The 10,063-nt window shown below is 35.2% G+C and overlaps 1 long non-coding RNA gene across 2 annotated transcripts in view; it reads left to right on the top strand.

Annotated features, from left to right (window-relative positions):
• LOC119641754 overlaps nucleotides 1–10,063 on the top strand; it is a 132,407-nt gene that overhangs the window by 61,276 nt on the left and 61,068 nt on the right. For both annotated transcript variants that reach the window (XR_005247881.1, XR_005247882.1), the window contains one exon: nucleotides 7,108–7,264. This is a non-coding gene — a long non-coding RNA (uncharacterized LOC119641754). The remainder of the gene's footprint in view (nucleotides 1–7,107; nucleotides 7,265–10,063) is intronic.

The raw sequence follows: 10,063 nt of genomic DNA, 5'->3' as shown, positions 1-10,063 counted from the left end.
GTGCATAGAATTTAGTATTCTTGTGCAGCATCAAATGCGCCATTTGCAATATTTGCTTTTGAGCAATATGACGCACATTACTCTATATATATGCCAAAGAAACCAAAAGAAGAAAAAAGCGACAAAAAAGAAAACAAAAACAAAAATTAGAAAAATAGAATCAAAAAAAAGTTGAACAAAACGAAAAAGTTCATAATTCCGTTTGTTTGTTCATTTCTGTGAACTTCGTTACACGTCTAGGTCTGTTTATACATACATACATACATACATACATACACACATATGTATATGTTGATGTATGTGTAGATAGATCTTCTACTTATTAATTTTCACCATTATTACGTCTCGGTCCTGGTATGATTTTGTTTGCATTAGTTCGTGTTCGTATGCGTATAGTGTGTTTTATGCGCTGGGCTAGAGATACGTTTCATTAATTAACTTGAATAGTCTCAATGAGGGGTTTACACGTAACAACAATGCATAATTTATCTTAAATTTCGTCTGGGATTTTTTTCCTCTTTCATCATTTTTTTTTTTTTTTTTTTTCATTTTCTTTTATTTTATTGCACACTTTTCTTCTACTTTTAATGAAAGAATTCATTTATGAGAGACTTTTTTCTTTACTTGTCTCGATTAGAGAGAAAACAAAATATTGAAACTATATATTATATCAGTTGTACTATGTATTAAAAATTCGATCAAGATGGAATATGAAATATTTACAGTCAAACTAATGAAATGAACAACGTTTCAGTTAAATGGTTATACACTAAGGTTGACATATAGAAACAATGTTGATTAAAGGTTAATTTTAGCCTAAGGTTAAAATTTAACGGAAACTTGGATAATTTAAAGAGTTTGTAACACTTTTAGGCGAACAGAGAATGCGGAGAAATGGCCCTACGCCGAGCCATGCAATCTAGGAAGCCGGGAGCCCTAATAGTAATAGATTCACGTCAACCTTACCTTAGTATATGTGGGCAAAATGAACTCTTCTATGGTATGGCTGTTTTCAGCAACGTCACGAAAACCTTAATATATGTAGCATACTTGTTTAATATAATAATATTTTGTGCAGACGTATGCTATTGAATATAGATAAGGTATTGCTAACAATCAGACAAAAATTATATTAAAAATAGTAAGAGAAACGAAAATGAAAAAAAGAAAAACCGTCAAAACATTCATATTTGTATTCAATCAATATTGTCGGGACACTTAAGTGTACACAGTTTGTGGGGAATGATTTTTGTTCCTAGACATTGATAAGTAAGTTAAAAACGATTGAGGTAACAGCAGACGAAGGTGTTTCTACATCACGTTTTTGTCTTCTTTTTTTTTCATTCTTTATGGAGAACAATAACAAGGAACGAATTTGTGTTAAAAAAAAATCTGGCGGAAAGGTTTAGAGTACCTTTATTATTACGAACATTCAGAGATACGTAAATTAAATGGGATAAGTGAGACGAGTATATTTGCTTTAGAACGAATCCTTGGCACTCATTAATTGTTGCAAATGCAAAATATCTTCTTCGATGCAAGCGAGTAATAAAAGTGGACGCGCCAGTTAGCCGATCTGACTTATTCTTACGCCGACGTTCTTAATTGATCCTTAAAGGTATTTATGCCAAACTTTAGATCAGTGTTTATCTGTTACAGACGTTTTCATAAGTTGATCACTCGTCCTTGGCTCAAGATGTTTGTTCTCATATTCCTCGTATTCTTATCAAATTTCAGATCCCAATAACTGCTGTACCCCTTTGCCTACGCTCGTCATTTTTATCTTAAAGACAGACAAACAATTGGGTAATGGTAATGGAAGCTTATACTTTAAGAAATCTCTACTCCGTAGTTGTACTTGTTTTAAGCGAAACGACAAGTCTAGTATATCGACATTTTTCGTTCATCAGCATAAAAAATCATCGCCAACAATGAAAACTTCAGCACTATCACTTACGTTTTGCGTATTTGTTTTATAAATCGAACAATCATATTATCTAGACTGAAATGAGGCAAAATGAAGGTAAAAATTTGTACCAAATCAAAATCGCCCGGATGAGAGGTCTTATGGTCCCAATAGCGTATACAAGTGCAGCATAAATCAACTAACTGACTTAACTCCGGCAATGAATTTTGTAAGTAAGAAATTAAGATTTAAACAACAAGCACATAAAAGTTAAGAAGTCGCATACTCCAAATCCTTCGAGCCCGAGGAATTTTGCATTTCTTTGGCCAGTTGCGAAGGCTTGTAAAAGTGTCATTTTGCTTATTGCGTATATAAATCGCAATTCGTTGTAGTATTTTCTGTTTTCCTATGCTTCAGGGGGTAGAAGCATGGCGTTATCTAGTTTTTTCTTCACCTCTGTAAAGTCCAAATCCACCTAATGAAGCAGGTGGCAAATAAAAAGTGCAATGGCAACTCTATAATTTGATCACTTCATATGAAGAACTGGAAAAGTTCCAAAGTGTCGCACGTAAAATGGAAAGTCTATGCATCATAAATAATTATAACGTTGACCACAACCTATCGCCGACTAATTACAAAAACTATGTAAATAAAAATGTAAAAGTTCGTTACTCAAAACAAGTCTGCGTAAGTTCGTCATTGATTGCTTTGAAATTTTTACCCTTTGCGTTCGAATAGCGGATTGTTTTTATGCACGCTCGGCGTCAAAGTTACAGTGTAATCTTCATTTTGGAATTTATATGCATGTATGAGGCGATATACAACGTGTAAAAAAAAATTTTAATGAATTTGTTATTCGAGCAAAAGGGGAAGCAAAACCAATCTTCCTTATAACATAAGACCCTTAAATGTACATTCGATCTTCTTTACCTCCGCTTACATTTGCCATACTGTAGCTTATTACAAATAAAACATTAAGTCATCAAAATCTTGTGCTTGTGGTATAATGAAAATATTTTCACTCGATTGGATAAATCGGAAATTTCTACTCTTTTAGAAAATATAATAGGAAACTGGACTTGGCGCTTTCCTTTAGTCCATTTGTTACTAGGTTTCATATTAGAGGAAGATAAACCGAAAATTCGTGTTCTTTTAAAAAATATCGAAGCACTCGAAGCATGCTTGAGTTTGTTCCACGCTTTACGAAAAGCGAAAAATCGTTCGCATTGGCTGTCTCTATAATGAAAATCGAAAAGAAGCGAAAATTGCTTTGTATTCTCTGCCAACGATATTTACTTAACACGTACAGCGAAGAGCCATCTATCCGAGAAACACTTTGAGACCATCATTGCACTGCAAAACTGAAAAATATTCAAACCCAAAAAGTGAGTGAGTACCACATTTCCTAACCCAAGTTGGTGGAAGGATTAGGGATACATTTGAGACCTCCAGGTAAAGTTTTAAAACCAATTACAGCGATTTTAAAAGATGAGAAAGGGGCAAGCAAGGGGCTAATGTTATCCAAAGTGATTTCGGTTTTTATATTGAACAAAACTTCGTATGCTTTTATAAAAATAAACACTGCGAAGACGGCTAAGATGCCAAGGTATGCCGTTGAGCCTTTTATTTAACAACATACACATACAATTACGCAGTCGTTGAATTTTCAAATCAGTTCGAGAAGCGACTGTCATTGCATAAGTAGAGTCGCTCTTATCCTTCTGGTTTTCACTTAAGCTGCCAGCCAACGACTTCATTATCATATATGAATGCTGATAGAATATTATAAGACTGCGGCATAAATCTTTCATAAAATAGTTCTTGAAAAAACTCTGAAAACAGGCATCTACATAGAGAAAGTACTTAATTTACTCATCAATGCCGTACACTTGAAAATGAACATAAACAACAATAAAATCGCTTGATGTCTATATCACACAAGTCATGGAATTACACAAAACTGTTTAGTTCAATTAACCAATGAAATATGAATTTTCAGTTAAGATAACGTATCGCTAGACGCAATTGACTTAATCATTGCATACTGCTTGGAAGGAAATCCGGTTATATATACTCTTTGTAACACGACAATTTTGCACCAATATTTCAGGTTATGTAAATGATTTTTGGGAAGATTTTTTTTTAAAAATATCTAGACAGCGACTTATTCCTGAAAGTACTTTTAGATCAGCTTAACTTATTCACTGGCAGACAGAGTGTCTTGCCAAAATGTTATTTTGAAGAAAACATGAAATTTTCTAATATTAAACTGAAAATGCAAAAAACACTACGAGACAACTCGTAGCCGGCAGTTTTGGTAAATTTTTGTGAAATAACAAATTATTCAAGGAATGTCCGCCATTTGTGCAATACGATGAGGGAATCCAGAAAGGAGAAGAAGTGAAGCAAGGGAATGATTTATAGGGAGGTGATCGCTGCGGCCTAGTCAGTCTGTTATGCCTTTACCGATCGAACACTCACAATAACTGCGACCAAAGTAAATTCTATGGCAGTTGAGACTTGCGACCGGCAAGTACTGACTTGGTCGCGGTCCTTGTCTACTTGGTTGCTCTTGCAGGATACGCTTACTATGAGATAACTCGCGGTTAGTTAGTTGGTTAGGATACATATATTTAAGTATATAGAAAAATTATATAAGAGCATAACGCTAAATACCGATATTAGAGTAGAATCTTCCCCCATTCAATACAATGCCTTCGTTATGCTTACGGCGTATCTGCTCAGGTTCGCTTACTTCTGTTACATCTCTCATTTCACGTAAGTTCACTCAGGTTAAGTGTGAGGCATTTATTATTTTCTAGAAGCTTAGCTAAACAATATTTCAATGTTTATAACTAAGTAGCCGTGAGTCGACCGAAAAGCCAAATGACTTTGACTTTTGAAAAATGACACCGACCAGACACTGGTTTATTTCTATGCGAAGAAGAGATAGAGAAAGAGAGAGCGAGAGGGAGAGGAGAGGCGCGAGGGAAGAAGTGACAAGGAAAAGGAGAACTCATTGAGACATCTTTTGTTTGCTAATCTCTGTTACATTCAAAGTATACGATTTAATTGAGGTAATCAACACGTCTTTTATGACCAATAAGAAAAAGGGTTAACAGTTGAGCGCGTAAAGAACCGACTGATTTATATTCGTAAACATCTTATTGATTTATTCATATGTGTTTAGTCAGCTATTTACTCCGCTTCTTCCGTCCGCTCGTTTGATTTTCAAACTTATCCACGGCATTTCCCATTAAGTGCTCACCTAAAGCTCGTAAACACTTTTTTATATGCGAATATTATGTTTCGTTTCGAATTGTTGTTATGCTGTTTAGCGTTTTGTTGACTTTGACTTTCTTTCCTATAAACAGCGACAGCCACTTACTTACTCGTTGACGCTCGTCTTTAAAGGTATAAGTGGTTTGGTAATTTTTTGTTTTTTTTTATAACGTCACCAGTGTCATTTTTATAGGTCGTTAAATGTTGTTATAGTATATTAACAACTAATTATTTCTTTAATAACCCATAAATTTTATGACATATAATAAATCATTTGGAGCAACAACTTAAGAGAAGACAAGGAATAATAAAATGAACGAAACAATAATAGAAAAATATATAAAAATAAATTTTGTATCCATTACCTACAATATTGAAGGTATATCACTTTTCTCAGTCCATTCGTATCACTTGCATATATTATAACAGAAGCCATCAACTATCCACTTTCTAATTCTAAATAAAGTTTCTGAACGAGCTCGTCCGTCCGTCCGTCCGGCCGTCCGACTTTAGCGCACTTAGGTTCAATTTACTTTAACCATAACTCATACAGCCTAATGCAGGATATATTCTTTTTGAAACATAACCTTGAGCTTTTTGCTCACAACAGATTGCACTGATATATCGCATAAATCAATGCAAATGAAACATAGACAATCATCACGAATACCATTTGATTGTAAGTCGCAGTAAAGAAATTGGTGCGATGCGTAGGTCAATCACCCACAAGTAAGTAAACATACCAGTTTGACTGACATGTGGCAATAAAACGCAAGGCTGCTCTAAGACTAACCTAAAGTCTCATCAGCAATACATCGGGTACTGACACACATTAGTTGAGCAATTTTTACGTATTTAGTCGAATCCATCGTGCAATCTCTTAAATGTCTCGATGGGCGCCGGTAAACAACACATTACAATTTATTCCAAGGAAAATGCTGCAGTTTTGTAAGGGCGAAATTATGATCTTATCGGAACACTTGTACACCGTAATCGAACACGACAATATTTAATATAAGAATATTCCACAATATTACAGTTCAATGTCAGCAAAAGTAATCTTAAACTTTACTTCAATCAATCAATGTCACCATCGCATACTTGAAGGCCATACTTTCGCACTATGTATGTTACATACATACATAATAAATAGTCTCGGCAGCTTGCTTTGCCGTCTCTAAATTTTAAATCACCATCTAGTACGAACGCTACAAATTTCAATCTAAACCCGATCTGAATCTACTCTTTATCTCTCTTTCTCACAACGGACAATACCTTGCAGGTCGATAAACTGTATAATGTCGTTGAATGGAAATAACAAGCATTTCGCGGCACATTTAAGGCACTTTTCAATACTTCGCTCAGTGCTCCTTGACCAACAAATTTCACCGCCCTTTTCTTTTTTCTATTAAAGCCGAAATCCTTTGCTGATCACTCATTATGAGCGCTACCATTGTTATAAATGAGCAGATTATGCGAATCATTTGACTTGACAGTCGGCCATCATACGCTGTTCTTCTCGTTTTGTCAGTCAGCAAATCTACAACACGCTGACATGAGTACGCTGTTATGCAAGAGAAACCAATTTTTATCTTTAATACACTTTGCAGCATTTTCAACTTGTCTCAATTTCAATCAAAAATATTTCTCATCTTATCATAGTAGGCCTGGAAAGTTTTCTTGTCGGCTCAATTTCAAGCAAAAATATTTCTCATCATATCATAGAAGGCATAGAAAGCTTTTTTCGGGTTTTTTCTCTGTCTTTTCTTACATTTTATTTTTTGTATATTGTTTGCGAAATAATTTAATTTGATTTTCCTGACCACGGCATTCAACGACCCGAATAACGGTGAGCAATGGTCGAGGTCAAGCATTTTTCCAGCCGCTTGTTAACCAATTTATCATTTTTTAATTATTAGATCAAAAGAAGCTCCTCAGACTTCTCTGTCGCGGACGTTATCTGTCCAGCCGCCTTGAAAACATTTGGCGGACGTAATAAAGAGTTGAAGCGAAAGCAGAACTCCACTGAGCGAGAATTTCCAAACATCTCCCAATAGAGATAACGAAGCATACGAGGTGAGTACAACAACACTAGGAAAAATTGTATTTCTCATATTACTAAGAAAGCGTCCAAACGAATATCGTCCGAATCAATAGCTTTTGGGTGAGATGTGAACTTGTGAACTTGGTCTAGACTTTTCTCTAGAGTTTTGTCCAAATTAAATACGAATCTATGTGAAACGCATTAAATCAGAACAAGAAAAGAAGGGGCTTGTAGGTGTGCACTTCATCTGTGCGTATGTTGAATAATCGAAATAAGATTTAAGGAATGTTTATGGACATGGAAAAATGGCAAACTTCTTCACTGCAAAAAAAGTAGAGTTCAGCCCATGGAGTTTATCCATTCAAGAGAAGAGGATAGAGAGAAGAATCACGTGTGATTATTATTATTATCCAGTCCATGAAAAAATTTCAATTTGAATCCTAAAAGCAGTCGTTCTTACCGTCGTAACCTTACGACTGCACCCTTGCCTAAGTCTTGTAACTAAAGTGGGTGTGACTGAGCTTCGGCCCTCAGTTATCGGCCAATTCGGTTTGCTCTTCCATCGTGGGCTTTAGAATGTCTTAAGACTTTTCGGCAGACATCTTAGGTTTTATTTATTTGTTAATTTTGTGCGAACGTTCCGTCGCTCACCTTTAACTGCTTGATTGGTGAGAGTTGTCAGACATTCGAGTATCATCAGAGTGCCATCATCATGCCAAAAAGCTAGGCTTAGATAAATGTCTTTGAACATTTGATGTCTCATTTTGTACTAGTGCTAACATTACAATGGAGTTCTTAATGCAACTGAAGCTAGGTAGCTATATAGATCTCCTAGAAAATTTGCTTTTCACTCGTTCGCTTCATTTATTCATTTATATATTACTCTCTCGCTTCCCTACACAATGATACGTCAAACTACGTCAAGCCAGTTTTACTCTTGGTTAAATAGTTTCTAGGGCTCGCTGAAGTGTGCTTAAAAAATGCACGGTATTACGTGAAGTGAAGGTTCTAACAACGTTCTAGACGTTTAAACTCGATGCAATTGTTAGACTTGAGAGAAAGAGAGAGAGAGAAAGAGAGAGACAGTCTTCCAACGTCTGTTTACAAAGTGTTGGCAAATATAAGAACTGTCTTGCTGTAGCGGACGTTACGTTCGATAACAAGTTTTGAAAAAGTAAAGAGAATCAAATGCAATAACAAAATTTATACAAAATATACGAAAAATGTATTCGAGATTTCCGTTGCAAATCGATTTTATATCGTCTAATCTGGCAGGCACATGCATTCATAAGCACGCACACACACACTCATGAGCAAAAAGAGATTGTACTGAAACCACACCAATAATCATCGGTGATTTTCTTTTGCTCATATATGAAATGTGCGCGCGCATGGCGGCATTACCACAGTTACAATTTCAATATGGTTGCTCGTAGCTATGGCCTTCTGCTCTACCGCCATACGCACAACGAATGGCTGCCTGCGATTATTATTCATACTTTGTTATTGTAAGTAATAGAAACCAGTTCTTGATAATGGTCCACACAAGTCAGAGAGCAAAAAAAAAAAAAAAAAATTTATGTGTGTGCCTATGTATGTACATGGGTGTGTAAAAGGGAATTTTTGTAAGTAAATTGTTGTTGTTTGTGCAGTGGTGCACTCTGGCGGTTAAATAATGAAATGTAAGCTTACAAGTTTCTCTATAAGAGGGCCACTGGGCATTTGGGTTCGTGTTCAAGCTAAATGCGATGAATATGAGGAAATTGTGAGTAAAAATTCCTAATAATAAATTTCTAAAAGATTTATTCACATTTTTCGAAACAAGAAGAGCGTATGAAATATGAAAGGAATCGGATGGAGGAATGGTAGATGAGCAAAAAAAAATTTGCAGAAGGAAAAGCTATTTCGCAAGGATTTCATATTTACTTTGTTGAGGTTCTTGCAGCTTTGGCATTTGCAAAAGCATGATGTACATAAGATCCTGCCTCCTCCTATGGCTGCCTGCTATGTACACACATAAATGCATATATTTTAGGGCGTTAGCTGTGTTGTTAGCTGCTGCTTTTTACTAATTTTATACGTTCTTCAATTTTTGTATACTTCTTATTATAGATAGATAATAATAACAAAAATCGATAGTAATCTTAAATGATTTTTAGTTTTGTCTTCCTTTCTATAAACACACACTCTGCTGTACTGTGGTGGTGTGTCTTAGACTATAATAAATCACTTAATTTCTCAACTCATCTCAACTTGACGACTTGAATTGTCGTTAACTTATTAAATTGAAGGTTTTGCTTAATAATAAATTTGTAAATTTTATACAAAAATTATACAAAAGTGTATTCAGTTGGGCTTTAAGCTTCCCCACAACGCCAAGTAAGCAAAGTAAGGTAACAACTAAGGCATTTTGCATAATTTTTTTTCCCTTTTGTTTTCTTCTCTTTTCGACCATTTTTTAATGCTTCTTAAACGTCATAAATTTGAAAATTTATTTGATTGCCAACGTTAGTGAAGGTATCATCATCATCATCATTATCATCATCAGTTCTCTGGCCAATGATGATGGCACGCAGGCAGACAGGTAGGAAGGCAGGCAGGCAGATCCCGAATAGCATTTGTGTCTTTTTTTGCCAGTCAATCAAGTATAGCCCATCAACCAGTTAACTGGCCTTTTAAAGACATTTTCTTTGCTGACTGTTGTCGTCGCGACAAGTGTTATTTAATGTTATTTTGTTATTGCAAGTAAACGAGTTTCAAAAATGCTTTTAAAGGATATTTGATAAGAATACAAATGTTCACGAATGCACTTCTTGGTGCGCGTTTATGCA

The sequence above is a fragment of the Glossina fuscipes genome, unplaced genomic scaffold, assembly GCF_014805625.2.
Source record: "Glossina fuscipes isolate IAEA_lab_2018 unplaced genomic scaffold, Yale_Gfus_2 174, whole genome shotgun sequence".
Taxonomy (NCBI): Eukaryota; Metazoa; Arthropoda; class Insecta; order Diptera; family Glossinidae; genus Glossina; species Glossina fuscipes.
The sequence above is the reverse complement of the archived record's forward strand: the minus strand, read 5'-3'. Positions and strand labels throughout refer to the sequence as shown.